This window comes from Elaeis guineensis, chromosome 9, assembly GCF_000442705.2.
Source record: "Elaeis guineensis isolate ETL-2024a chromosome 9, EG11, whole genome shotgun sequence".
Lineage (NCBI taxonomy): Eukaryota > Viridiplantae > Streptophyta > Magnoliopsida > Arecales > Arecaceae > Elaeis > Elaeis guineensis.
In genome coordinates this window covers 92,110,504-92,116,708 of record NC_026001.2, presented here as the reverse complement: position 1 = coordinate 92,116,708, position 6,205 = coordinate 92,110,504, and positions in this window count along the sequence as shown.

Genomic DNA, 6,205 nt, shown 5'->3' with positions numbered 1-6,205 from the left:
AATTAATGAACTTGCAAGCATGAATATGAAGTAGACTGCATATAAATATCATCAGCGCAAGATATGATAAAATTTATCAAACCATACAATTAGTTAATAAAGGGAAGATTGCTTAATAGGTGTATATATTATTAAACATAAAATAGAAAATTCAAACCCTTGATAGGCCTAGCAGTAGTAGCAAGGTGGACTGGTGGAGGCCTAGAGGCCAGGGAGTTTTTGTCTTTTTTCAATTGTTTGAATTAACGGCTAGTCTTATGATTCCATGCCTGACAATTTAGAACTTCCCCACTTTAAAACATAATCACAGGTAGAAGGTTGGTTGTCTCACCTCAAATTCAGAACACGACACAACTATACTACTGAGAGATACAGTCCATAATAACATTAAGCCAATCAATCATAATCAGCTAAAATCTATTACAAATAAAATAAAAAATTTAATTCTATTATTCATTAAGTAATTAAATCAAGATTGGTTCAAAGTATCTAAATCTAAAATTAAATATAAAATCCATATCTCAAACTTTCTAAATAATTAACTATAAGTCCATAATTATCCAATAAATTAAGATTCAACTACAAAATCTCTAGCTTGCTAGCACAGATCCTCAAGCCTAGATCATCCTTCATTTCTAACATTATTTATTTATAATATATATATATATATATAAAGATATATGAGCTATACCAGCTCAGTAAGTAAAATCTATACTTTTTTACATGATCAAATATAATTTTTTTTATGATAATATAATATTTAAAAAATAACAGATATTATAAAATAAAATATTTCATAGGGTATATAATAAAATAAGTTAGAAAGACAATCATGTATGCATAAATCATAAACATTTCATAAACATGATTCGCAAATCATTTTTATCATGTATTTATATTACATTTCAAAATATTGCTCACAAATATTCACGCTATTATTACTTTATATCGATGATAGGGCCTATGTTCTTAATCGATAGAATTTTTATTTTGTATGTCAACTTTGTGTCTGCTAGAAGATTTGTGTTCTTACAGATAGTAGCTCTGAATGTCAACCTTTTCATAGAGATTCATTCTTAGTTATCTAAGAGCCTTTAAAATCTTTATATCTTTCTCTTAAAAAATATATATACATAGGTGAAAAAACAACAAAATTTATACTTCGTAAATATGCTATTTTCATAAAATATATTCATGAAATCACTTACCACAGTAAAATATCTTTTTTTATATTAGATATGTTGATCCTTATTTTATGAAAAATATGATTACATTAACAATAGATCATTTGTATGAAAAATATGATAGTTTACAAATAAATAAAGAGCGTAAGATCACTTATCTTGTTTGCCCTATATTTTCAAATTTCGTTAAAAGAATCAGCTAATACTATTTAGAATATTAAATCATAATCAACTTCCATTCGATGAATTAATAGAAATAAATTATAAGAAAAGATGACCAGTGATCGGATGGTCGGTTCGACAGGCTGTCCGAGCACCAGAACAATTCAAGATCTCTTAGCTGAGGATCAAATCTAAGTAACTCAATCAAATAATCATAAAGCATATATTAGATCAAGGTCAAAATCGATCAATAGGATTCATCAATAGTAGATTTCAAAGATACTAGATATGGTTGAGATAATCGATTCAATAAGCTATATGGATATCAAAACAATTTCTAATCTCTGCTGAAAAGATTATTTTAGATTTATACTGGAGTTCATGTATCAGATAAAGAGAGAAAAAGAGGGAGTAAAGAGAGAAAAATTCTAAAGAGGAGAAAAAAAGGCAAGAGAGAGAACCCTTCTCTCTCTCTCTTTTTCTTTTTCTTTTCTTTTCTTCTTCCTTTTCTTAGCTAAATAAGATGGAGGTTCGTGGCTGGAAGATTGGCAACGGGCGGTGATGCAGCTGGTCGATGATGGTTGGTAGGATAGACTGCTAGCAACGAGGATCGGGCAGCCAACAAAAAAATATCAAAATAGGGCCAGACCGAGACCCTTTACTTGGTTATCCTCTGTTCCTAGCCCGCTCGCTAGTGGCTAGGGCTCCGGCATAGGCTAGAGTCCATTATGAGGAAGAGGTCAGGGGCTTTGGTACTAGGCATCGATGTTGAACATGGTTGGAAAAAAAAAGAAAACATAGGCCCAAAAATTGAGAATTTTTTTCTCATTGTCTTTTGATGAAACTAACGATCGACAGCAGTGTGCACAGCTATAGAAAGAATGGGAGAGGAGAAAGGATGTGAGATCGAAGCCTTACCTCGGCTCCAGCAGCATCTTGGCTTCGATTTTTTATGGGCACAAAAATGGAAGACCACAGCTTTAATAGGAGAAAAGAGGGAGAGTGAGGCTCGATGTTCACTAGTTGAGGGCTATAAGAGGACATGGGGGCTATTTGTACAGAGCCCTAAGGTTCTCCTTGCCCTAGAACTCTAGCTCTTCCCAAATTCAAATGGAGAAGAAAAGTTTCATCGGGAGTTTTCTTCTAGCATTTCTTTTCTTTTTTTATTTTTTGGCCATCTTAAAATTCATGCGATAAATTCGGTTATCACATTCTACCTTTCTTAAAAGAGTTTATCCTCGAAACTTAAGGCATCTTTATTCTCAAATAAGTGAGGATGCTTAGTCTTGAAATCATCTTTATCATACTTTCACTATGCAACCCTTGATCTAAATCCATGCTAAACTAGAACTTAATACTCTAGACCAATTTTTGTTAATCCTATAAATCATAAATCTCAACCTAATTTTCTACCCACGATCAATCTATTACTTTGATACCATAAAATATCACATCCCAAATCTGAGACATAATATGGTCATGCCACTGAGAGGTACAACGCACGATAACACGAAGTCAATCAATTATAATCAGCTAAAATTCATCATAAATATAATAAAATATTCGAATTTATTATTCATTAAGTAATTAAATCAAGATTGATTCTGAGCATTTAAATTCAAAATTAAATATAAAATTCATATCTCAAAATTTCTAAATAATTGACTACAAATTCATAATTATCGAATAAATTAAGATTCAGCTGCAAAATCTCTAGCTCGCTAGCACAGACCCTCAAACCTAGATCATCCTTCATTCTAAACCTTATTTGTCTATAAAAAAAAAATAAAGAGGTATGAGCTACACCAGCTTAATAAGTAAAACCTACGTTTCCTTATTGGATCAAGTATAAATTTTTTCATGATAATGCAACACTTGAAAAATAACAGATATTATAAAATAAAGTATTTCATAAGACATAATAAAATGAGTCATAAAGACAATCATGTATATATAAACTATAAATATTTCATAAATATGATTCATAAATCATTCTTGTCATATGTTCATCTCATGTTTCAAAATATTACTCATAGATAATTGTATTATGGTTACTTTATACCCATGATAGAGATAGTATTCTTAATTAATAGAGTTACTTATTTCATATGCCAATTTTATATCCACTGGCAAGGCCTGTGTTCTTGTGGATACTAGCTCCATGTGTTGATTTTTCCAAACGAATTCTTTTTTAGCTACTTGAGAGCCTTTGAAATCTTTATATCTTTTTCTTAAAAAATATATATACATAGATAAAAAAATAATAAAATTCATACTTCATAAATATACTATTTATATATAACATATTCATAAAATCACTTGTCATAGTAAAATATGTTTTTCATATCTCATATGCTGATTTTTTTTTATGAAAAATATGATTTTATCAACAACTGATGATTTGCATGAAAAACATGATAATTTGAAAATAAATAAAAAGTGTAAGATCCATTTACCTTATTTATCCTACATCTTCAGACTTCGTTAGAAGAATCAACTAATCTTATTTAAAATATTAAATCATAATCAACTTCTATTCGATGAGTTAATAGAATTAAATCATAAGGAAAGATGACCAGTGACCGGATGGTTGATCTGATAGACTGTCCGAACATTGAGGTAATTTAGAATCTCCTAGTCGAGGATCAGATCTAAGCGACTCAATCAAAAAATCATAAAGTACAGATTGGATCAAGACCAAGATTGATCAATAGAATTCATCCATAGTGGATTTCAAAGATGCTAGACATAGTTGGGATAATTGATTCGACAGGCTATATGAAAATCAAAACGGTTTCGGATCTCTTGTGAAAAGATCATCTCATATTCATACTAGGATCCATGGGTCAGATAGAGAGAGAAAGAGGAAATAGAGAGAGAAAAATCTTAGAAAGAACGAGAAAGAGAGATAAGAGAGAGAGAGAGAGAGAGAGAAAAAGCACTTCTCTCTTTTTTTTTTTTTTTTCTTTTCTTTTCTTTTCTTCTCTTCTTCTTTGCTTTTCTTCTTCCTTTTCTTGGCCGAATAAGAGAGAAATAAAGGTGGTGGTTGGTGGTTGGAAGATTAGCGGTGGGCGGTGATACAGATGGCTGGTGATGGCTAGCAGCGGTGGACTGCCAACAATGAGGACTAGGCAGCCAACAAAAAAATCAAAACAGGGCCGAACCGAGACCTTTTGCTTGGTTATCCTCAGGTCCCAACCCACTCACCAGCAGTTTGAGCTCCGATATAGGCCAAAAATCATCATGAGGAAGAAAAGGGAGAAAAGACGGGTCCAAAAATAAAGGATTTCTTTCTCATTATCTCTCGATGAAACTAATATCCGACGGTAACGTGCAAGGCCAAAGAAAGGAGGAAAGAGGAGAGAGAACGTAAAATCAGAGTCTTACCTTAGCTCTAGTGGCATCTCAACTTCGATTTTTGATAGACGCAAGAATAGGAGCCTATAGCTTCAACAGAAAAAAAAAAAAAAAAAAAAAAAAAAAAAAAGAAGAAGAATAAGACTCAATGCTCGTTGGTAGAGGGCTAGAAGAAAATGTGGGGGTTATTTATAGAGTCTCAGGATCCTCTTTATTACAGGACTCTGATTTTTTCTAAATTCAAGTGGAAAAGATGGCTCCCTCCCTGATACCAAGGTCTCAAAAATAATTTTTTTTGACCACCGCAATGGACCACCACCGCAACCATTCTTAACTGTTGTAATGATTACAATAATCATTATTTAGTCCTCAAGTAATTAGGGTCAATTAATTTTAAATATAATTATTCAGGCCAGTGTAACAGAAAGAAATAGACAATAACGAGAAAATTCAATAGCATCATTGTTCAAATTATTGTTTAATTAAAAGTTACTTTTTTCCGGTGATAGAAACCCTTTTTTGGATAAAATTTCTACTAAAAAATGGATTTGGGAAAGAAATATTATTGTATCAAGGAACAGTATAAATTCAAAAATAACAGCAGCTATTTGTTCTAAAACAGATAGTTATAATACCAAAATAGCCCATTATAACAGCCATTGTCACCCTCTTTTTATACATACATCCATACATACAGATATATGCAATGCATGCTAAAAAATATTAAAACAATTGAAAGTGGAAATATATGTGAGGGCGCATGCATGCTCTTCAGAAATTCCTAAAAATTAAATTTGAAAAAATATTATTATATTAAGGGAACAATGCAAATATAAAATGACAGTTGCAATTTGTTTTATAACAGACTGTTGTATCACTGAATAAACCATTATATCAGCCATTATCATTTTCCCTAATATTGTCAAACATAACAGAGGATCCTCAACCATTATAACAGCCGCTATGTTAGATCATGGATTGCAGTAGACGACCAAACAAGTCAATTACTCCAAACCAAATCTAGGCATGCAGGCAGGGACTGATACCAGCAAGCAGCTTTAGGCATCAATTCCCGAAACCCCAAATATATTTTAAAAAATTTTGCTTCCTTGCATTGGTAAAAGTTTTTCTACGCTTTCCATGATCCCAATATGCTGGGGCAATATAATAATTACAGATATAATCAAAATATCTTTTTTCTGTTCATCGTTTAACTGTTGAAAACGTAGATTCAGTTGGATATCACTTCCAATTTTCAATTTTTATAAAAAAAATTCCTGATAACTGAAACCAAAAATTTGTTTTATACAGATAATCACTTCTTTCATATTTGATGACAAAGGTGCTGAAGACGACAGAGATGGCAACAGCAGCAGCAATAATGACAACATAGAGATCCAAGATCATGGGCAGCCACCGGTGTGGCAAAAGTGGTGATACTAATGGCAATCGATGATTAGTGGTGGTGACCGGCGGCATCAATGGTAGCGGCCACCAACGGC